This window comes from Bacillus rossius, chromosome 14 (genome assembly GCF_032445375.1).
Source record: "Bacillus rossius redtenbacheri isolate Brsri chromosome 14, Brsri_v3, whole genome shotgun sequence".
In the NCBI taxonomy this organism is placed as follows: Eukaryota; Metazoa; Arthropoda; class Insecta; order Phasmatodea; family Bacillidae; genus Bacillus; species Bacillus rossius.
The window spans coordinates 25,293,044-25,318,942 of record NC_086341.1 but is presented as its reverse complement, the minus strand read 5'-3'; the positions used below and the strand labels follow the sequence as shown (position 1 = coordinate 25,318,942).

The 25,899-nt window shown below is 35.8% G+C and overlaps 1 protein-coding gene across 1 annotated transcript in view; it reads left to right on the top strand.

Annotated features, from left to right (window-relative positions):
- The window catches only part of LOC134539017 (protein Wnt-10a), a 107,238-nt gene that overhangs the window by 20,896 nt on the left and 60,443 nt on the right, over window positions 1-25,899 (top strand). The window lies entirely within an intron of this gene.

Below are 25,899 nucleotides of genomic sequence, written 5' to 3'. Positions count from 1 at the left end.
TAACTGACATAATCACAAGAAAAGTTAGATAGTTGTTAACGTGTACATTTGCACGAAAGCGAATGTGTCGCTACGAATAAGCAGTTATACTGGGTTCGGATTCTTGCCCGGGCATTTATGCCTTGTGTTGTCCCAGCGCCTACATTAGTTAAAGTTATTTGTAAATCGTTCCCTGAACAGCTTTCCAGTATTAACTGCGCACATTAATATGCATAGCAAAACAAAATAAGGTCAAAATGATCAGTATTCGATTATCTTTTCCATCATGGTAAAAAAAAATGTACACTTCTATATGACGTCAGTCAAAATTTAACAATTTTGCGTCAATTTTCGCAAGTGTGACATGAAATATATTCGGTATTGGTTCCAATAAACCACATATATCATATGATATGTAAAAATAATAATGTGTTGTATAAATTTTAAATGTGTTTCTTGTGGTATAACAAACTGTATCTATTTTGGCATCTGGTTTACAAACAATTATTTGGTAAAAATTCGAAAGGTTTTCTTATCTGTATAATCACGCATTCCCCAGGCTGGTCGGGACGACAGGTCTGTCCCGAGGGTAGGGCAGCTTGCTCCTAACTATGTCATCCATGTAGACCCTGCCTCAGGCGGGAAAGTGCACTCAGATTTATGTCTTATTCCAAATAGTGATAAACACGTAGTTAAAGTACAGATTTTGTAAGACCCACAGAATTTTATTTTATATAATGTGTAAAGTTTCACTGCAAAATTTCCAAAAAAAAATTGGTTGTCTGCAAAGTTGGTTTACGGACGATAGTTTAACGTGACAACATCATAACAAAACATTGATGAAATTATTGCATACTTTTATGAATAAAATTGAATCATTTTATTGAATTATCACTATTTTGTATGGATACAAAGAAGGAGTGAAATGAATCTACAATTTAATTGATAATTTACTTTTATGTGCACTCATTAATTCAAATATGTTTATTACTTCAACGAAGAGATTATTTTAACTATAACTTTTATACATGTTTGCTATTTAACTTCTTCCAATCTGTGTTATTCTGTTAAGGATAGGACGATGATAGGAAAAGTAGGAAACGAATGGGAGAGTTTCAAGTTTAATGTGCCTCGAAAAAGTCAAATCGATGGTTGTTCCAATCGAGTCGAAGAGAGATAGATGCGGCGCAAGCGTACAATGAGCGTAACGGGACACAGCGTAACGGGAAAAAGGGCGCAACGGGACACTTTTTCGTGCGTGCAGCCGGCGATCATTGATTTATTAGACGTTGACAAGCCAAAAAAAATTTTTCTTTAAAACGAACACATTTTCTTGCTGTAAACATTAAACACAGCGTATAATTGTTGTTTAGGTTAAAAATAAAATCTAAGGGTGTTAGACCGAGTCCGAATTCAAGTACGCAGTTGTGTACTTGCGTCCTTGTGTACTTCACTTGCCCTTGTGGCGTACTTGACGAATCCGAGCATGTTAAATGTTTGCCCTCTTCAAACGGTATTATTGGCCAGCCCAATAGGTTGTTTATACTGTTTCTGCAAGTAAAATTTTACTGGAAAAACTATGTTCACCTAAATTTATAATTTTAAACACTAAATTCGTGTCACACAAATTCACAATCGTTTATATTATGATTCCACCATTATTTCGTTGTTACGATTGGTATGTATGTGCACGCATTTGTTAAAAAGTTCTACAAAACACATTAAAATATTGTTTTATTAATTTATTAATGCCAGTAAAGTATAAACTTAAAATCATTATACGAGAGCAAAAATTACTTTATCTAATGTTACATAGAATTATGACCTACAAAACGTTTACCGAAATGTTAACGTTTCTATAAATTAAAGTACGCAAGGATTACACTTACAGTAGAACACTGTTATAATTCTCTCACCTATAAAATTTTTCTGCTTATAACGTCATATTTTTAAGGTCACAACATTTCCCCCAAAGGAATTGTGTATAAGGTTTCACGAACAATGCATTTTTTTAAATTTATAAAGTATATTTTACAAAATTATTGAAATAAAAAAATTAAATTTCTGTGTATATATTAACCAAAATTAAATGTTCCCAGTTACATTTCTATTGGTACCTTAATCTAGGAAAACAAAATAAAAAACTTTCTTTTTCTTTCAATTCTGGTGTGTTCTATGGATGTACGTACGCAGTTATGCCATATTTAATTTTCAACAGTTCCACGGTGACACAAAATAAAACATAAAGCTTTTAATATTGCTTATAGACTAAATTAATATTATTCTGATTGGAATCCACAATGAACACATTACCAAGTGCCAAAGGAATTAATCTCAAGTATTTCACTCTATACGCTATCGCTGTGAATTTTGATACAATTTTACAGTTATGTGGCAGTGTGTAAAGAAAAAATAAAATAGAAGCTGGAAGCAGCATGAAGTTGAAGAAAATAAGTTGGCTTGGTTTAAGCCAAATCGGGTATCAAGAGTACCAATCAGTGGTTTTAACATAAAATTTATTTATATAGCTGGGTGAGTCCATTGGTAAAATAAATTTAAAAACTGACAAGTACTAAATTTATATTTCCTTCTTACATTGTTTTTTTCTCTCTTTTTTTCCACCTTGAAAAACGTTATATCAGGGTTTTACTGTATTCGTTTACTTGCATATCATACTTCCAGTTTGGACAGCCCTTGTGATGTCACTTTCTGGGACAAGTGCCAATAAGTATATACCTACTTCAGTAGAAAACGTTTCAATGGTGTCTTTTTATATTTTGTTTTTTATAGAAAAAAATTATATACTTTTACATAAGAATTTTTTCGAAAACAGTTGCAATTAAATAATTTATTATACTGAGAAAATATATTATACTGTAGTTTAATGCATGGCAATGGTTATTTTAACATGTATGAAAAACGTTCTTCGAGATAATATTGAGTACAAAAATTCACGCATAATTTTATATTTTAATTGACGTTTCATTCAAGCATAATATTTTTACCATGAAAATGATAGTTTAATATTCAGTCATTGAACTATTTTTTTTGTTTGCTTTATAATGCTTATAAATGTGCATGGTTGATACTGGAAAGCTATTCAGAGAACGGTTTGCAAATTACTTTAATTATTGGCGGCACTGGGACAACACAAAGCATAAATTCCCGGGTAATAATCCGAACCCAGTATTACTGCGAACACTATTTTGTAGTGACACAGTTGTTTTCAAGCAAATATACAAATTTACAAATATCTGTACAGTGTGTATATTTAAATGTGCTCTTGGTAAAAATTCTACTTCAATTAAAAAAAATTTTAAGACTATCGTCCGTATGTTTCAGTACCGTTTGTTAAAGAAACGCACGTATAATGGTTAGAGGTCAGGACATTTTTTTTGTGTTCAATGACCGGCAGGCTGGACACGAAGATGTTATGTTTTCTTGAGTCTCTGTTGTTTGTTAATGAGCTTCTGCATTCGAGTGAAAACATTCCGCTTTTAAATAAACTGAATTTGATTAGTCTACTCAGTTGCTGTTCGTTTTCATTGGCAAGGACTGGGGAAATGACCTCTAGAATAGACTCCACGTCCTCTACTCTCGGGCGAGTGCCAACCGCTCATTGGTTGTTGAGTTCTGGGCAGCCTGCGATTCTTCGCTTCTTCGGATGAGCGGTTCTCGTTGGCCCAGAGCCCTCCACACAAACTGTGAGCCAACAGAAGAGGCAGTACAAAAGTACATGTATTTGAAATTATTTTGGGGAAATTTCCTGTTCATCATCATTGGTAAAGTCCTGCGAAATTCACACTATTATTTAACCACAGTCTAGAATGCTCACGCTTATACAGTAAAACCTTTCTAGTTATTTGCTCACATGTTATATGAGTAGAGACCTAAAAAATTCGCGGGGTCATTTCATGTTATGCTAAAATTCAAATAATTATACCTTAATTCTGCTTCTGTCATTGGTTCACTGTTAATCTGGATGACTAAGGGCCAATTAGAGACCCTTACTCATAGAAGTGTCGAATTACAGACCACCCAGTCGAGATGACTCACAAGTAAGCAGCCAATGAACAGTTGGCATTTGCCCGAGTGTGTAGAGGATATTGGAGTCTATCCTTGAGGTCATTGAACCCGTGAATTACGCCCTGAAGGACTGTAAGCCAATGAAAAACACACAGAAAAAATGCCACAATCTTTCAATGATTTATGCAATGGGGAATTATGGTTTCACACAATTTCTTGGACATAAGCCATCAGTCCGTTAGCGCCTGCTGGCGGGAACAGATTCCAGCTTCCGAAACGTCGCAACTGTCCTGACATAGAAAATCTGCTGTGTTCGTCGGTGTTGACTTTGGGTTGACCATAATATCTGTTTATCTTCATCGTTGTGTTTGTATATTTGCTGCGTTGTTTAGGTTTGTGGTCTGCCTGTCTTTATTTTTTGTGTTGAAACTGTCTCGTCGTTTTTAGTCCATTGTGTTCGTTTGTGCTGCTATTATTTTTTTCATGACTAAATTCCTTCCACGGAATTGATATTTAAGTTTGAATGAGTGAGTCTATTGTAGTCGTTACATTGTCAATAATACCTGTTAGGTATATCGTTGGGTTTATCTGTTTGAAATATCTGATTTTGACTTGTTCTCTGTGGGTTATTTTTTTTTCATTTTTATTTCTTAATTTGCGTTTTTTTTCCATAATAATCAGTGCAAAACTTCAATGGCGTATGTCCAAGATATTGTATTAAATATTAAATAAATAATTTTCACCGAATCATGCGTGACCTGGACAGAAGGCGAAATGTAGCAGTGGCCAGTGGATACACAACATCAATTTTGTTACGTAGAGGTTTTCAAATTATAGTCTGGCACCAGTAAATAACGCAAATTTGGGCAGACTCCTTGCCATGCGTAGGGACCAACAAATCTTCCGAAATCGTTTGGCGTTATGCTAAAATTCAAAGCCTTGTGTTTTATGTACATTATGTCCTGTGTGACACGCACAGGTGTGGGGCGCTCGATGATTATGTCATATCAACGAAAATTGCAAAGCACAGGAATGGGGCGCTCAATTTCAAGATAGTCACCGAAAAGGACGTAATCCAAAATGGCCAACAGAAATTGTATAATCCAAGATGGTCACTAAGGTAAAATGTCACGGTCAAGGTCATCCAAGATGGCCGTCGCAGATACCTGAATCCTTCCTTCCTACCCCCTGTCACAGTACCTATTAAACCTACCTGTTAAAAACGTTTACTTCTCCATTGGCTGATTTCTAAGTGCGAACCACCTTTTTGCTCTCATTAACAGTATTTACCTTATTCGCTTGCTTATTTCCTAAGGGAGGGGACCATCGTTGGCTCACAGCCGTAGAGGGGCGTGACCAAATAACTTACGGTCCAATCATGAAATATGTGCAAGAGTATGAAATTTTGCTCTCTAGCCTGCAACCAAATGATTCCACGAAATTTCCGGGGGCCTCATTTAATAACACACACGAATTCATCAAAAAATTCATAAATTAATGGGATGGAATGTAAAAGGGTTTTTGAGGGTTTTGATAATAAACTAGGTTGATTCTTGTGGGTTACAGCAAATTAAAAAAGATACCAGTACATTTATGAAATACTCTTTGTTATCAGTAACGGGGACGCGACACTAGAACGAAATGCACTAGGTCGAATGGCACTGTAACACCCCTCGTGCCTCAAAATTGAATTTATTTTAAATTAATTAAAAGGAGCCTTGGAAACTGCTGGGTAAGAAAAACGAGTTAAATAAATTGATTTACCAGAGGCGGCACGAGGTGGGGAACAAACAAAATTTAGGAGCTTCCTGTAACAAGCAAGGACGAAGTTGGTGGAACGTTAAAATCAATAAATAAAAACTACACGATTAACTTGATCTATAGTTTCCCTGTTTTATTTGCCCTGATGAATTATCTTGTTTCCATTTCTTTACCTACATTACATACAAAAGGTTTTAACAAGTTTCAAAGATTTAAAAAAAAAAAAAAAAAAAAACGCAAAGGGGGCCGGCCCGCGATTATTTAAAACAATTTACATTCTTAGTTTGAAATATAAACATTCGCATTATGAGTTTCACACCCAAAATTGGATGGATCCGATGATTACATTGAAAATTAGTTATATTCGTTCTACATGCTCTTGAGGAAAACACTGGTCGCTGGTGGGTTGATCATCCGCTTAAGATAGTTCGTAGCTAGGTAAGGGGGAAATGTTGAATTTACATTACCACCCGGGGTCTTCAAACGATCACGTCGTGTAGTAGAAACGTTTCTTCTAATGTGACCCATGGAACAGGAGGGGGGGGGGGTGGCCACGAGATGGGAGCAATCAGTCTCTCCCCGTCATCGACCCTGTCTGCAACAGTCCAAATCAAAACTGATTAGAACTTGTATACAGGCAGTCTATGGGGCAGAAAATGCCAAAAAAAAATTTAAGGAAAAAAAAGGGGGGGTCGCGAATTATCACTCACCAAATCAGGGGAGTTTCCTAGCACGCTTCCATCGTGGAGTCAGCCAGGGTCTGGAGCTCGCGAATTGCGCGGCAGGACGCGGATGATTTATAATTTCAAAAAAAATTAAAAGCTTAAAAAAATAACTATTACATTTTATACTACGCAGACGGACTAACTACTTGAAAAAGATTATAGGGATAGCATCCCTCATTTAGGCGACTACATAGTCGGTTGCGGCCGGATGGAAGTTTTGCAGAGTCTCGTCGACTCGCCGATAATCAAACGGTCCGTCTGCAGTCGCGGCGCGAAGTGTCCCGCGGAGAAACGCGTCTCGTAATTAAAAGTGCCCGCCGGCTCTTACAGTTGGGGGGGTCTGGGCCGCCGAAAGATTCCGAACTTGCCCGAATGCGGGCGGAAAAAAACTCTGGCAGGAGTTTTGAAGTTGGCATCACTGGGTGACACTAGAGAACTCTGTCGGGGGGGGGGGGCCTGAGTTGAAAACAATCGACTCGCCGCTGGCGTCCATATAACTCAAGGGAGAGCAGGTGCTGCTCTCTGGCGCCTTAGAGGGTAGGCTAGCGGAGAAGTTCGCGACTTGGTCGCTAGGTAGCGCTTGTGCTCAGTTTTAGCGCGCATGTTTTTTTTGAAGAGACCTTGGGAACGGTCACTGGTGCCCAGGGGGTTACGACCGGTCATTGGTCTTACTTGGAATGGAGAAAGGGGGGGGGGGGGAGGGTAACATGCAACGCTGCTGGGAATCTACGCCCCGTCGTGGCTGCAGAGGGGCGAACATAACACTAATACGTGATGAAAAAGGCCAATCTCAGCTCGTCTCTGAGAACTGGTCGCCTGCAGGCTACAGGCTTGTCTATGCAGTTAGGGTCACGAAGAGAAATGATATTACAGGCTTGAGGCGTGACTGAAGGCGGGGGAAATGGTAAGCTGTCTGCCAGTCAGGGATTAGGACAGCAAAATATCCGATACGCCGATGGGAAAGGGGCTTCAGAGCACTGAGACAAAGTTTAACTCAGAGGAGTACACCAGACTAACAAATTAAATCACACTATAGTAGAGCAAATAAAATTTCCACATAAAAATTTAAAATCATAATAAAAATTTTAAATATATCGTGTCGAATTTACTAATTAACGGCACATACTCCCCCGCTTGAATGCGGAGCATATAGGGAAAAAAAACACTTACACTGCTTAGTAGAACTAGTACCAGGTTCGCCTGTATCCTATAAAAAAATATGTTGATCAAATCGAAGGTGTATTATAATTGTCTAAATCACCCTTAACGGTGAATTATGTAATTAGGAAAGTTGATCTCAGATGTTGGGAATGGTGTCACGTGACAAAAACTCTGAACATGGGTGCTGTGAGGCGGGCCGAAAACACTGGGCCGAAACTGGAACTTGGTCCGTCGGGTGCCAGTTATGAAAGGTGGGGATTTGTGTACCCCTGAAAATAATGAAAGTGGGAATGTAAACCCCTGTACAATAGTCTTTCCATAAGAAGCCGAAGGCATTGGGACTTAGCCCTGCACAGTCAGGCGATGGAGAAGACGGTCGAATTTGCTGCTTGCCCGAAGGCGAAACCGAACCTCAGTCCCAGAGTGACACAGGGCCTATGGGTGGAATTCCCTTGGCGGAATTTTAAATGATTGGGGATGAAAACCCCAACAGATCAACCATCCGTAGGAAAGAATGAATTTACTAATATTAAATATTCGACAAATTAAGAAATTTTATCGCATACCACTCTGATGTTTATTATTATTATTAACTAATATTTATTATTTAAAGTATTCTGGAAACAAAACGATAAATTAACGACTCTTCGCACTCAAACTTAAATTATTTAAAGGAATGTAAAATGCAATAAACCAACAATTATAAATCAAAAGGGAATAAATTATAATGGAGCGGTCAGATCTTCCATGACTGCTGATAGACTTCGCACTGCCTGAGAGGGGGTTTGAACATAGGCCGTCCAAAGATGAGTGGTGGGAATGTAACCCAAAGAACACTCGAAAATGGTCATGAGATATTTCACTCAGAGGACCTTGGTCATGGCTCGTTGGCTCAGAGGACCCTAACTTTTGCGCCGCTCGTTGGCTAGCTTGACCTAGCTCCTATTTTAGAAAAACACATAAAAGAAACCAGTTTGCCGTCTGGAAGTCACGTAGCTCTTACTTAAATAAACAATCTCATCGATAACGATGTAAAAGAAATCCAACTTTGGGGTAGAATGCAAAAGAAAAAAGAAAAATGGCTAGATGTGACAGCTTCAGTGCTCAGACTCTATGTACGTCACTGTACATCACATTTACGTGCAAGGGAAAATAAAGAAATAAACATGTACAAGTATTAACGCAAAATCAGTACAAAAACACTACAAACATTACTCTTGCTTACTTTACGAATTATGGTTATAAAAAAAAGGAACGTAATCAGAAATTAAATATATGAAATCGTGGAACAAGATTCATGAAGATTCAAAAAAATATCAGAGAGGTATTTCTGAGTAAAAAAAACATTAAAACTATTTACGTCAAGTAGCTTGTTGAAGACTGAACTTACGTATGTCAAAATTAAAAATTAAAATATCTTAAATTACCTCGAAAGTGCTAGCCTAGAAACGGGATGCTCAAACATACCCAAATTAATTAAGTGGACCTCTCGTTGGGGGTTGAAAGTATTTCACCACTCTCGGTGATTACCATAAATATTAAAATGAGACTAGTCACCTCGTAGCTGTTTAATTTAGAGGGAATGCTTATTTTTATATGCGTGATTATATTATTATTATTGAGCAAAAAGAAAAAAATAAAAAAAAAAGCCTGTTGCCCTACTTCTTGTAATAAATTAGAATTAATTACATGACCTTTGACTGTAACACTTTATAAGTCAAAGACAAGATTAATAATTAAATAGAGTCCATTTAAACTTCGTTTGAATTATTCAAAATAAATCCTTAAAACCATTTAATAAATGAAAAATTAAATCTAAAGCTTAACCTTAAAGTACCTGTAAGCTTACAACTATTTATGTCTTTGTTATATTAATGAAATGAAATTCATCCCGTTGATCTCAGATTTTGGATATCGTGTAGGAACACAAAATGGGCGCTATGAGGGAGGCCGAAAAGCACTGAGGCCGAAACAAGGGAAATGCATCCTTGAGCACTCAGTGACTAATGGGGATTATAACCCCTGTAAATGGGTATGGTAACCCGTAACTTACAAACTAAATTTGGGAATATAACCCCTGTACATAATTGTTTCGCTGTCCATAAGAAGTCGAAGGCATTGAGTCATAGCTCTGCACAATCTGACGATGGATCAGACGAATGATGAATTTAATACTTGCTTAAAAAGCGAAGTACACCTCGGTCCCGGATACCTACATTTATTAACTCACATAGGCTCAATATGTTCAAGCTCTGACGGTTGATCAGACCATCAGGCTGAATCAGAGAGACCTACGAGGGAATTTCACCCCTGAGTTAGTTCGGGTTCGAAACCCGAAAGATCAACGAATTTGGATGAACAATGGATAATGAAAAAAAATTTAGATGTTTAAAATTACATAGCTGTACACCACCTTATAAAGGAAATTAACACCGATCCAAAAAATATAAAAGTTAATAAATTGTTTACTCAAAATTCATAATTACAAAAATATTATTTATCCTTTACCTTGCATTCTTAGATTAATTGGTAAATTGCTCATAGAAAACTCGACGTTAAAAAAGTATAGTACTCTATCTTACAATAAATTCCTCACCTCATGACTAGCGTAAAAAGTATTGGGGATTCAACCCGTGTATATAAACATTTTAATTCAGTAACCTTTCGTTAAAGGCATGAGTGATTGCACCTCTCGTTGGGTGATCACGAAATAAATCTAAACAAAAGCTAGGCACATGGATGTGTATGGTGACACAATGAAATGGTACGTCGAAGTATATTCACTTTGCTTGTGAACGATGCAATAGGATTAGAGTACTTGTTAAAATTACTTATGACAATATTCTTATTTTATGTTACTTAATGAATGGACCCTTTATTAGATTCATTTTATGTACTATTAAAATACTTAATCGTTAATTTTATGATACTTAGAAAATGTAAACAATGGAAGTTTCTTAACATTAGCTAAAACAAAAGGTTTATATTATCATATTATTTGTATTGTTAATATTATTATAAGGTATATAAAATTATTATGTTATAATTTACGTTTCCCTAGATTAAGAAAATACCTTGCTGCTATATTAATGCAGTATAGATTATTTATAGTGCTTGTTTTGTGACATAAAAATTATATTATTATTAGGACATACAAAGCATGGGTAGTTTGTTTACAAAATACGTGGCCCATGGGTGGAGCACACGGGAGAGGAGAGGGGGTTCCGCGCGGTTGGCGGCCCTGCCATGTGGTGAAGAGATAACATGTCGGCGCGCACAAGGCGCCGAGACACAAAACAAAAAATACCACGATGTCCGAAAGTACTTCTATGATGAGTTTTTTACAAAGATGGCCTGGTTTGCAGGCGGATGTGCTATAAAAAAAACACAGATAAAGGGAGGAATTTAGACAAACTCAGGGCACTGTCGGCCGTGAGGAAACAAACTAGATTGTAACGCATTATTTCGCTGCCGGACACGGGGGCAACGACATGACCTTGCCTCCTCCAGCCGGTGAGGCGTGAAGGGGAGGGGTGAAGAGCATGACAGGAAGAATGACACGCGCGCTGATAAAGCACGCTGCCTGAAGGACGGGGCCGCGCGGTGTCTCACCGCGCGCAAACACAGTCACAGCGGGACGTAAAAATTAAAATAAAATTTAAAATTGAAAAGCAATATAACTACCGGGTGTACCAGCGATCAGTTTACAATATTATTACAAAATTGCTATTATCAAAAATTAATTTTTAAAAAAAATTTTTTACTTTTATTTTTATTTTATATATGCTTATATTATTCAGGTATGCCTATAGATCAAGGAAACCATGCTCTGCTACCAAGATGTAACACCCCTCATGCCTCAAAATTGAATTTATTTTAAATTAATTAAAAGGAGCCTTGGAAACTGCTGGGTAAGAAAAACGAGTTAAATAAATTGATTTACCAGAGGCGGCACAAGGTGGGGAACAAACAAAATTTAGGAGCTTCCTGTAACAAGCAAGGAGGAAGTTGGTGGAACGTTAAAATCAATAAATAAAAACTACACGATTAACTTGATCTATAGTTTCCCTGTTTTATTTGCCCTGATGAATTATCTTGTTTCCATTTCTTTACCTACATTACATACAAAAGGTTTTAACAAGTTTCAAAGATTTAAAAAAAAAAAGAAAAAAGAAAACGCAAAGGGGGCCGGCCCGCGATTATTTAAAACAATTTACATTCTTAGTTTGAAATATAAACATTTGCATTATGAGTTTCACACCCAAAATTGGATGGATCCGATGATTACATTGAAAATTAGTTATATTCGTTCTACATGCTCTTGAGGAAAACACTGGTCGCTGGTGGGTTGATCATCCGCTTAAGATAGTTCGTAGCTAGGTAAGGGGGAAATGTTGAATTTACATTACCACCCGGGGTCTTCAAACGATCACGTCGTGTAGTAGAAACGTTTCTTCTAATGTGACCCACGGAACAGGAGGGCGGGGGTGGCCACGAGATGGGAGCAATCAGTCTCTCCCCGTCATCGACCCTGTCTGCAACAGTCCAAATCAAAACTGATTAGAACTTGTATACAGGCAGTCTATGGGGCAGAAAATGCCCAAAAAAAATTTAAGGGAAAAAAAAGGGGGGGTCGCGAATTATCACTCACCAAAACAGGGGAGTTGTCCAGCACGCTTCCATCGTGGAGTCAGCCAGGGTCTGGAGCTCGCGAATTGCGTGGCAGGACGCGGATGATTTCTAATTTCAAAAAAAATTAAAAGCTAAAAAAATAACTATTACATTTTATACTACACAGACGGACTAACTACTTGAAAAAGATTATAGGTATAGCATCCCTCATTTAGGCGACTACATAGTCGGTTGCGGCCGGATGGAAGTTTTGCAGAGTCTCGTCGACTCGCCGATAATCAAACAGTCCGTCTGCAGTCGCGGCGCGAAGTGTCCCGTGGAGAAACGCGTCTCGTAATTAAAAGTGCCCGCCGGCTCTTACAGGTGGGGGGGTCTGTGCCGCCGAAAGATTCCGAACTTGCCCGAATGCGGGCGGAAAAAAACTCTGGCAGGAGTTTTGAAGTTGGCATCACTGGGCGACACTAGAGAACTCTGTCGGGGGGGGGGGGGGCGCCTGAGTTGAAAACAATCGACTCGCCGCTGGCGTCCATATAACTCAAGGGAGAGCAGGTGCTGCTCTCTGGCGCCTTAGAGGGTAGGCTAGCGGAGAAGTTCGCGACTTGGTCGCTAGGTAGCGCTTGTGCTCAGTTTTAGCACGCACGTTTTTTTTTGAAGAGACCTTGGGAACGGTCACTGGTGCCCAGGGGGTTACGACCGGTCATTGGTCTTACTTGGAACGGGAAAGGGGGGGGGAGGGTAACATGCAATTCTGCTGGGAATCTACGCCCCGTCGTGGCTGCAGAGGGGCGAACATAACACTAATACGTGATGAAAAAGGCCAATCTCAGCTCGTCTCTGAGAACTGGTCGCCTGCAGGCTACAGGCTTGTCTATGCAGTTAGGGTCACGAAGAGAAATGATATTACAGGCTTGAGGCGTGACTGAAGGCGGGGGAAATGGTAAGCTGTCTGCCAGTCAGGGATTAGGACAGCAAAATATCCGATACGCCGATGGGAAAGGGGCTTCAGAGCACTGAGACAAAGTTTAACTCAGAGGAGTACACCAGACTAACAAATTAAATCACACTATAGTAGAGCAAATAAAATTTCCACATAAAAATTTAAAATCATAATAAAAATTTAAAATATATCGTGTCGAATTTACTAATTAACGGCACAGCACAAAACCGAGAATCATATCTGCTAAGATTGGGTCAAATGATTTTCGTTCTAGTGCCTGCTACTCTTTGTGACAATTATTACCTTCCGAAAAATTACTTCATGATTTCGAGCAACGAAAATAAATTTACACAGTCCACCTTTCACGTTTTTTTTCGTTTCCTACTTCATTGTGAAATCCAGCTAAAACATTCCAAACGCAACCAAAATAAAAAAATCCCCTTGGGCACAGCCTAAAGCCGCAGGTAGATTTAAAAGTACCTTTTTATTCTAAAAATATTTTGGAAACTTCTATAATCTTCTGGAACATTTTAAGAACTTTATGTACATAATATATTTATTACAAAATTTTCGATTAAATTTTCTATGCAGCGAAAATATTACGAATATTTTTAACTCAATGTATCCAGCATTCAAATAGTTTACAACGCAGGATTGAATATCTTAGAAAAAAAACTTCATATTAAATGCCAACTAAGGTAATTATTTAATTGTTTTGACCTTTAAACAATATTTTTCATCTCTTGGACTAATAACGTAATCATATAGAATTTTCCTAGAATCAAGGTTTTATGTTAATATTAAGCTGTTTTGAAATAAACATATGTTCTAACGGTAATAATTAGTTTCATCAAAAACTGTTTCCGCCAAAGTTTTAAATGAAGTTAAGGATTCATACAATAAATTAAAACGAATATTATAGTATATCTATTAAAAAAAGTAATGATATTTTTTTTACTTTCAAACCTTATTATTTCCACCCCTTACAGTAATGGTAGGGTAAAGAATTTTTTTAAATAATTATTTTAGTCAATAATTATACAGTTAAAAAAATTAAGAATGGATATGCTAGTGTACTGGGTAGGGAAGTTTTATTTATTTTCTCATTAAAATCCCAGGTTTATTCAACCCCTTGCAATAAGGTTTTATATTACAAAATATTGTTTCAGATAAAAGTTTTGGATAAAAAATTATAAGATTTACAAACAATTTTAACGTATTCGACTGTGTCCTTACTAAGGGAGTTATGATATTTTTGACTTCCAATCCTTGTTTTTTCCAGCCCTTTCATTTATGGTTTTGTCGTATGGAAAATTTTATTTCGGCACAGAACATTTTAGATAATATTTATACGTTTTACAAACAATTTGAACGGATTTCATATCGTGCATATTAAGGGATATATATATATTCTTCAACCTATGTTATTTGCCACCTCATGCAGTAATGTTTGGTCATATAAAAATAATTTTGGACGAAAGTGGTTTATAATATTTTTAGGTTTTACAATAAAAAGGAATGGATTTAATAGTGTAAAAGGAACGTATTTTATGATAAAAAAAATAATAATTTTCACCCCTTTTTTAAAACCCTTGCAGCAATGGTTAGTCTTATTAAAAATTGTTTGAGAAATGTATTTTAGATTAAAATTATAATATTTAAAACAATTCGAACGTATTTTATAGTGTACCTACTAAGGGAGTTATAATTTTTTTAATTTTATGATTTTTTATTTTACATTTAATTTTTTTAACCCATTGCAGATTTGGTTCGTCTAATCAAAAATTGCTTCTGACAAAAGTTTTAGATAAAAATTATAAGATTAATAAAAAATTTGTACTAATTAGATGTTGTACCTACGAAACTAAATATGATTTTTTTTTGTCCTCCAATGCTGATTTATTCTACATCTTGCAGTATGGTTGGTCGTATAAAAATTATTTCAGACGAAAGTTCTAGATAATATTTTTAGGTTTTACAATAAAAAGGAATGGATTTAATAGTGTAAAGGTAATGGATTTTAAGAATTGTTTATATTTCCACTCTTTTTTAAAACTCTTGTAGCAATGGTTAGTCTTATTAAATATTATTTAGATAAAAATTATAATACTAATTCTAAATTTGCCCGAATTCTGTATTGTTCCTATGAAGAGAACAATAATTTTGTCGTCCTCTAAACCTTGTTTTTTTCAACGCCTTGCAGTAATGGTTGGTCGTATAAAAAACTTAGTATGTGTTGAAACAGTGTAGGATCGTCTGTGTTTCATGATGAGGTAGAGTTTCTCAGAATGGTGTCTACTTGTCAGCACAATAATCACAGATTCAAAACACGTCCTGAACGGGCCTGTCAAATAGGGCCATTTACTTCTCTTGCCGACACCCGCCGAATACAAGGAAGACCCCGTAGCGTAGCGTTGCAGTCTAATGACCGTATATTTCGCGAAAAAAATACCTGTCTCTATTTTTTATCACAAACCATTAAACACTTTCCATTGAAGCAAAACTTTGCTAACAACTTTTACAGCGCACACTCTATACAGAAAAAAAAATTCAGCATTTTTCGATAGATTTCTTTGGAAACCAGTTGCCGATAAATAGTTCGTAACACTACAAGAAAGATATTGTAACTTTGTGCAACACATGGCTATGGTTATTTTTGCATACATGAAATACGTTTTTTACGAGATAATACTGATTATTTATTACGAAAATTGGTACATAATTTTATATTTCAAATTGATGTTTCATTTAAACATTTTTTTTTTAAAACCATGGTAAATATAATTAAATAATCAGCTATTGGAATATTTTGTTTTATTGTGCTTAGTAATGTGTGCAGTTAATACTGAAAAGCTATTCAGGGAACGGCTTACCAATAACTTTAACCATTGGAAGTACTGGGATAACACGGGTAAGAATCCGAACCCAGTATTACTGCGAATACTATTTTGTAGTGATATCGTTGTTTTCATGTAAATATACAAATTGACAGATATCTATAACTTTACATTTCAAAAATAAATTACAGTGTATGTGACTTTGTTTCTACACTTGGCAGTAAACTATTTCGGTGTTGGTTACTATGCATTTATCATGCACATTATACTTATCTGATACTAGCTGCCCAACCCGGCTTCGCACGGCTATACTAACGGAAAAAAAATTAAGCCACATCTCCCATTTACAGTAATGGTAAATAAAAAAATTCAGTGAAAATTTATTACAATGCATTATAATTTACCGGAGAGAAAATGAATAGCACCGAAAGTTTCCCGACTTGTGCACTCAACGTACAACTGATGTACCCGTACTTCGCTACGGCAGTCTACAGGCAGATCACTCTTGCGCCGCTCATTATACATGCCCCTCCTTGTGGGTACGCCACTGCCGCGCGATGCGATGGAGACGCAGAAGGCATGAAAAATGCAAAATCCTGTTCTCATGCAGACAAAGTACCCACTGTTGCCTGGTTTTAACCACCCATGGAATCTAATTTTCGGAAAATGTCATCCTGCGTAACATAATGAACGTTACTGTGAAGTTTCAAATCTGTAAAATATATATACTTGAAAAAATGGCAATAAAAAAACAAATTTAAACACAGAGAGGAAAAAACAATAGTTTAGGTTTGCAATTTAAAGTGATAAAAAGTGTTTAAATACTAGTTGAACTCTTATGAGGGTACTGATTGCTTCGTTGTTAATTTCACACGGGTGTTTTTTTACTTGTATGGGAAAATTAAGAATGATAAGGCATCTAGTGCGTGGCAACAATGTTAATAGGCAATAGCGCCTGCGGCATTAACACACACTACGTACGTGTACTGCATGTTGTATCTAACCCCCTCCAAAGCATTTGATTCTAAATTGGACTTTTAGTAAGGATCCCTAATGTTATTGATAATATAATATAGCCTATAGCCTTCCTCGATAAATGTACTATCCAACACTGAAAGAATTTTTCAAATCGGACCAGTGTATCCTGAGATTAGCGCGTTCAAACAAACAAACAAACTCTTCAGCTTTATAATATTATTATAGATTCCTTCTGTTACAAAGACACGAAACAAACTTTGCCAGTTTTCATTGAGCTTTGTGTTATGTATTTAAAAATATGTATATATATTACCTGGAACGCACTATAATATATGTAGAGTATTTTCTTCCAAAGCTTGAATTCAAGTGTCAAAATAAGCTCAAAGTGTGACTACACATTAAAAAAAAATTTCGTACTGTTTATAAACATTAAATTGGGATTATTGATCCAGAAATGGTGGGTGAATATCACCATTCCGATCGGGTGAGTTTCCTATGAATTTTATATATTTATTAAAGAAAATAATGGAGGGGAAAATGTTTTCGACTTAAATATCGTTAACGCTCGTAACTTCTTTCCGGCCCATGTACCGTTCCGAAAAAAATTGATACCAATTCCCGTCGGTGTACCAATAGAGGCATAGTTAGTCAAACAGTTTCAACCTCGACCGAGAATTCTTCTTACGCAACGCCGAGTTAAATTCCACGATTCCAGAATTTGTATTGCTGTTTTTTTTTATTTCAATTTTTTTTAAGATCCTGAGATCCAAGATGGTGGTAATCGGCCCGCGAAGAACAGGGCTTAGGTGTATCGTGGTGTGAAATCACGGGAGCCCATGACGCAGCAGTACACACGCCGCAGAGCTTGATGACTGACGCGCTAATGACACGGCTTCCCTACTGTGATTAATAATTCTACTCCCGGGAAGCTGCCGTATCCCCCCCCCCCCCATAACCGCCCCTCCCCGCAACCTTCTTTTCCATCAGCTCCCACTTCGCTCATCACAGCGAGAGAGCTGTAACACGGTGACCCCGGCCATTTTCCCACGCGCGGACTTTCCTTCTTTCCACGCCCATTCCCTCCCCCCCCCCCTTCTCCAGCCAGACACATCATCTTGCCCTCCGGGAGGAAGCATTTCACATACACGCATACCTGAGGCACCTCACTCCATACGACCAAAACGAGGACCTCGAAGCAAGATGATGATAAAGGAGGGGTGAAAAAGGGGGGAGGGAATGGACAACCCCCTCCCCCACTTTTTTTCTTCTCGTGGAATGCCGCTCCCGCGTTGCAGCTTTTTCCCAGAGTCAGGTTGCCGCCATCTTGTGGACACCTCCAACCACCCTCCAACTCCCTCCCTCCCCCCTTACCCACCTTCAACAAGGAGCGTACACTGTATGCCTTGCTACTATTAAAGTAACAGATAACTAGAGACCGGAAAAATTCGAGGATTCATTTCACGACAGCCTAAAATTCATATAGTTACACCTCAGTGCTGCCTCTGCTATTGGCTCACAACTCACCTGGACGACTCCGGGCCAGTGAGAAGCACTAAACCGAAGCTGTGTCGAATCACAGGCCACTACTTTGGAACACCTTCACAAGACAGCAGCCAATGAGAGGGTGGCATTTGACCGAGTGTACGTAGAACTATAAAGTTCATCCTAGAGGTCATTGAACGCGCGAATTTTTCTGGTCCCTACAGATAACACGGAAGTAGGAAGTTAAGGGAGTAGATTTGTGCACGGAGGCATTAATTTGTCCATGGAGTTGCGTGTCTGGTTAACATTAGGTTTGCAAAACAATCCGTAGCTCCATCAAGGTTTAATAGCATTAATGGAACTCGAAAGGAAGCATAGTATTCACACCATCACGAAGTGAGTGTTTCTTAAAATAGATGCTAGCCATACAACATATGATTATGGAAACAGCGTTAATTTCAATTACCTTCAATTTGTAGGTAGATTTCAAAGAAATACTGCCTATTGTAGCCGTTACTATGGTGTGACTTTCGGAAATGTTTTATATATGTATATGTTTAAGTTTCGTGGTCCATAGACACCAAAACCATCGTTTATAAATATATATATATAACATTATTTAGGACACGATAAATGTCGCAATTTTTCACAAATAACTTCCAAACTGATACATATAATCAAGTCGTGGAAAATTTCGGGCGAGTTCGTTAAAGGGCAACCAAAGGGGTAGAAATAGTGGATGTTTTTTTTTTTAAAAAACATAAAATCGCTGAAACTCCCAAAATATGGAAAATATAGCATCCGTTTGAACGTATTATAAGTCGTAGGAATAAAACCAAAATATTTTGTTTGAATAAGTTTTTGATTCGACCAACAATAACTGCAAAGGGATAAAAAAAAACATGGTTAGGAGAAAACTAAAAAAAAATCATAACTCCCTTAGATCAACATCTAACTGGTGTAAATTTTGTATTAATCTTATAATTTTTATCTAAAACCATTTTTCAGAAAACATTTTTTATTTGACAAACCATTTATGCAAGGGGTTGAAAAAAAAGTGTAGATTTAAAAAAATTGCATAACTCCGTGAGTAAGTACACTCAATTCCGTTCAAAATATTTGTAAATCTTATAATTTGTGTATAAATCTTTTGTCTGAAACAGTTTTTGTTAAGATGAACCATTTTTGCAGAGGGTTGAAAAAATAAAGCGGTAGAATTTGTAAAAATTCATAATTTACTTACCATTTACACTGTTAAAGGCGTATTGTTTTACTGTAGCACGTTATTATTTTCTACAACTTTCGCCTGAAATAATTATTTTACGACCTACCATTACTGTTGTAAACAAGCGTTGGAGGACAAAAAAAAATCATAACTCCCTTATGTACATTATCAAATCCGTTTGTATTGTTGTAAATATTATAATTTTCATCCAAAACCTTTTTTCTTAAACATTTTTTTGATAAATACCATTGCTGCAAAATTTTAAAAAAGGGTGGAAATTAAAAAGGAATCATAAAAACCGTTCCTTTACACTATTAAATTTATTCCTGTCTATTGTAAAACCTAAATAATTATCTACAACTTCGCCCGAAATTATTTTTTTATATGACCAACATTACTGCAAGGGGTGGAAAATCAGAGGGGTTGAAGAAAAAAAATCATAAATCCCTTAATATTTACACTATTAAATCCGTTAAAAATGTTTGTAAATCGTATAAATATTATATAAAACTATCTGCTGAAATAATTTTCCATACGACTAACCATAACTTAAATGGGTGGAAAAAAACCAGGGTTGGAAGTAAAAAAAAAAAAAATTTCCTTAGTATGGACGCAATCGAATCCGTTCAAACGGATTGAAAATCTTATAATTTTTATCTAAACCTTTAGTCTGAAACAATTTTTAATAAGATGAGCCATTGCTGCATAGGGATGAAAATAAGGTTAGAATTAAATATATAGACTATATATAATTTCCGTACCATATACACACCATATATACTATGAAATTCGTTCTAGTTTATTTTAAAACCTTGAATATTAACCAAAAAAACTTCTGAAATAAAGTTAAATACGACCTACTGTGACTTTAAGGAGTAGAACTAACAGTGGTTGAAAAACAAAAAAAAATGTATAACTCCCTTAGTAGGCACACTATCAAATCCGTACAAATTGTTAGTAAATATAATTTTTATCTTAAACTATTGTCTCAAACAATTTTTGATAATACAAACCATTATTGCAAAGGTTTGAATAAACATGAGGTTGGAGTGAGAAGATAAATAAAACTTCCATTCCCGATACACTATCGAAACCATTTTTTTTACTGTTTTTTTAGTGTTTGAAAAAAAAATTAATCATTACTTTTTTAAATAGATATACTATTATGATCGTTATAATTTATTGTATGAATTCTTCATCTAAAACTAAGGCTGAAATAGTTTTTTATGAAACGAATTATTATTACCGTAAACACAAGGGTTGAAATAAAAAATAAATAAAAAAACTCTTCGTATCAATTTCGTTTGAATATATTTTAAACGATCTTAATATTATCTTAAACCTTGGTGCAAGTAAAATTTATATACGACTACGTTATTAGTGAAAGGGATTAAAAATAGTGTTTGAAGGTCAAAACAATTAAATAATTATCTTAGTTGGTATATAATATGATATTCGTTCGAACATATTCAATGATGTGTTGTAAACTGTTGAATGCTGGATACATTTAGTTAAAAATACTCGTAACATTTTCGCTGCTTGGAAAATAGGCAAATTTTTAATCGATCATTTTGTAATAGTGCAGAACATAAATATGTTATGTGCATTAATTTCTTAACATGTTCCAGGAGTTAATATAAGTTCACAAAATATTTCCAGAATAAATAGATAAGTACTCTGACATCTACCTACGCCTGTAGGCTGTGCCTTAAGGATTTCTTTATATTGCACTCAATCATGAACATAAATCAAGGGCACAGATGTGTGTACTCTTTGCTCTGTTGCCCAGTGATTATTTAAATAGCTAATATTTTGTTGTCATTATGAAGTTAAGAACTAATTCCCGACTAATAACATTTTTTCATGCTTGTTTTACAATGCTCACCAGATGGTGGGATTATTAAGAAACATCCTAGCTAATTACTTTCAAGCTATTAAACAACTTTCTAGCTTTTAGTCTTTTTATAGCTAGGTACTGTTTGTTTTGCTAACCTATTGCAAACCAGAGTGACTTCACTATTTAAATGTTATAAACCTTAATGGGAAATGTGAGAGACAAAATCCCTCTTAGACATTGTAAAACTTACATACCTACTACTATCAGTTTTACTGATTTTTTTTAAATATCTTCAAAAAAATTAATTCTGAAAAACCTTTTTAAAATAAACTTTAACTAAATCTTCATTGCTTAAGATTACTGGCAACTGACGTCTAAGAAGCTCTTTTTCATAATTAATTTAATTGCATAGTGCAGCTATAGACAACAATAGTCCATTTTTTAACATAAATGAACGGTTTAGTTTGTAGATATTCAACGTCTGCGGCTACAAGGATGAATTTTGTTTAGGTATGAGTGTATTCTTGCATGAGTAAGAGAATAACTAATGAACGTGTCTTACTAGATACTATATGTTTCTAAATGTTATAGTAATATTTTGGCATGAACATAGCAAACATAACTAAAATGTAGATACTTATTGACTTAATTTTGTTCAAGATGCCATGGTGATATATTATACATCATGGTTTTAAGTTTAAATGAAGTTCCTTATAAGAAGATTTTTACAATAAATTTACGGGATTTTCAATGAAATATTAAACTGACATAAACAAACAGTTCTTTGTAATTTCAGATAACTGGATCTTTGTGTAGAAAATCCACCGTATTTTGACTTCCGAGTTTTGTTTTGAGAGTAAAAACACATTTGGAATAAAATTTAATGTTTTATAGGAGCATTAACAAGTTTTTGAATATTTTGATGATATGACATGATAGTTGATGTAGATTAATGTTTAAAGTAAGCGAACTTAGTACCTTTAAATTTACGAAGATAACGGTAAATTTACCAAGATCCTTGGATGATTTGTAACCAAAGTTCTTCACAAATTTAAGATGAAAATTTTTAACAGCGCATGCTCATAAGTCATTCCACACAAAAGATTCCATTTAATAAAATAAAGAGTGTGACCATATTCTGGAAAGTTAGGTAAAGTCAGGAAACAGTCAGGGAAGTTGAGATTGGTCTGTTAAAGCCAGGAAATTCATTTGAAATTCCGGATAAGTCATGGAAATTTTTCAGTGATAGCAATTTGAAAGAAAAATATCATGCTTCACTATGCATTTACTCTGACTGTGAATTTTTTTTCAGATGGAGTGATAGTGCATAGTCACACACACTACAAAGTGGCGTATACAATGTTTTGGTGTAAAAAAGGAAAGTGCGAAAGAACTAGGTCAGCTGTGGGGGTGAAGGAGGCTGGAATTTTTGTTATTTTCTTTTATGACGTGAAAGTAGTGAGAAGTAGATGCAGCCAAGGAACACAATCTTTTTTTACTGAATGAAGAAAAAACAAAAAAAATAATAATAAATAGGCTCTACATGCAGAAATAAATAAAATGGAGATTTTATTGCATAAAGCCAGAGTTATGATAACCATGATGAAAGCTTAATACGTAGTTTAAATTGGAATCATGAGGAACGTATGGATAGTTAAAGAATGGTCATCTACAAGCCCTAGCATACCCGATGGGTTCGTATCTAGGTGGTGATAATGATAAGCTTGCCAATATATTTTTGGTCGTCTGCTAACATAACTTCCACAGCCACGTGATACAGACGCGGGTGCGTGAGCTTATTTACGTTCGGAACCCTAACGAACCGACGATCGAAATAAGTTCACAATATTAGCATGCCGGCGTCTGAAATGTCCGTGAATTTAAAATGCACGGGCATGATTTGTACGCAAAACCGTACTGTTACGATTCAGTGTTACAACATACTGGGTTTTTTTTTGTTTGTTACTCAAACCCGTCTCGACTAAGCGACGATAATACATGAAATATTAACCTTACAATTTTTTCCATACGGATTTGATAATTTTTTTAACTATAAGGAGTGTTACGCTTGGAGTTATCCGATAATAGTCATTTCTATATACGGGTGCTTGCATGTTGCATCCTTACCTCTTTAAAAAAAAAACATCTCTTACGTTAATTTTACCAAGCAAAGACAGTAGAACCTACATTCAAACAATTATAAAATCCATGATTATAAAGTTTGAAGCATAAAATATCTCCAAGTAGCGTAAGAAGTGGCAAAGGTGTATCAGGAAGGGTGGGGGGTGGGGCAAGATAGGCTGCTGCCCCCTTTATTAACTTAAAACAAAAGAATTAGAACAAGGAGCAGGGAGCTATGTTTGGAGAAAATTTATAAGTAATCCTCAAAAGACCAACTTTTGACTGAAATATTTTTTTTACGACCCACCATTATTGCAAGGGTTCGAATAAAAAACGTTGGAGGACAAAAATAAATCATAACTACCTTAGTAAGTACATTATCAAATCCGTTCGTATTGTTTGTAAATCTTATAATTTTAAACCAAGACATTTTTATTTAAAAATTTTTTTGATAAGACAAACCATTGCAACAAGATTTTAAAAAAAGTGGAAATTAAAAAAAAACATAAAAACTGTTCCTTTTACTCTATTAAAATAAACGATAATCTTTCTTTTGATATTTTTTTTATAATTTTATGTCATAATGGACACTTATCCTTATCATGAAAGAGTTTGCATTCCAAAAAAATATTTTCCCCTCCTTTTCGGGTTAATTTGGATACCCTTGCAGGAGGCGTCTGCCCCCCCCCTTTTTTTTTTCTATTCCACCGGGATCAACGCCCATGTTCTCTAGTGACTTCGTGGTCAACAAGACACTAGGCCTGGCTAAAAATAAAATGGCGACCCCGGTGACCAATAACGGACATGTAAATTATTATTTGATTTTTTCAAAATGCCATGAAGCCATTAGGACAATGAGTTCGTCCGTGAACGGTTTCAACGTCCGTTAAATTGCGATTCCACTTCCTCACGAACAACTACGACCGCACTTACTTGTCCTCGACAAACACGGACATCGCACCGGACAAACGGACTATGGGGAGACGACTCCAGGTCGAAATAGAATACGCCTGTCCGGCGCGCGCATTAAGAAAATTTGGGTTTCTGTGCTTTAGGGAGGCGGTCAGCGGGATTCCAATCATTTACATTCACGCACATACACACACACACACACACACACACTCTCTCTCTCTTTTTCCCTGTCTCTATTTTTCTCTGTCTCTCTTTCTCTCCCTCGCACGACACAAAGGACGATGACACGACCAGTCGATGCGCAGGACAGATGCAGGGACCCCCCCTCCTCTCCCCCCCCCCCAAAAAAAACTCCCCTCCCCACTCTAATCACTTTCCCCTACCAAGTGGACAAGTCCTCTACGTTGACTGCTTTGTCTACCTCGCTCACCAATCAACGTTAGCTTTATTTTGTTAGTGAGAAAGGAAATTTTTTTTAACCACGAAAAAAGTTTATTGTATTTCGTACGTCATTGTTTTCCCGTCTATGTATCAGTTTACCAAAAACATAAAATTTAAAAAAAAAGTTTAATTATATGTAACTTGTAAAATAATAAAAAATAATTTATTTGAAAATAAAAATTTGGTAAAATATTGTTTAATGACTAGTAAAGAAAAACAGTGAAACAAAAGGACTTAATTTTTAGAACACAAACTTTCATAATAGCTTTAAGGTACGAATGTTTCAAATGAATTCCGTAACACATGATTATAATATGTGTTGCTTGGGTAATCACCTGAAATATTTCGGGCCTTAATTGTTTATGTAAATCTACATACATAGAGATTACATAACCCGCTTGAAGACTATGTGATCTCTTATGGATGAAGTTTGCACTTGAAAATTTCAATTTATATTTGTGAAAAGTCTAAAAACTTTTTTTATTTTGTTTACTATCCCGGGAATATTATTTTTTTTTTACTAAGTTGTAGGCCTATTTACAAATTTTAAATAATACGCCGGGATATTCATTAAAATAAAAATTGCAAAAATTTTTATTACTGGGATTTATGACTTATGAATAAAACACGTCTCTTTTTTGCAAATGCCTAGGACGCACATTTCGACATACCACACATGCAAGTGTGTAAATGGCAGATATAAAATAACTGGAACGTAGGCAATACTTCTAGCTGCCAAGCGAAATGCAATATGTTACCAACATTCCATTAAATTTTGATATGTTGTTAGGTTTTGAGAACGTTTTTAACACCTTGATAATACCAAACAGTAATAAACGTTTGAT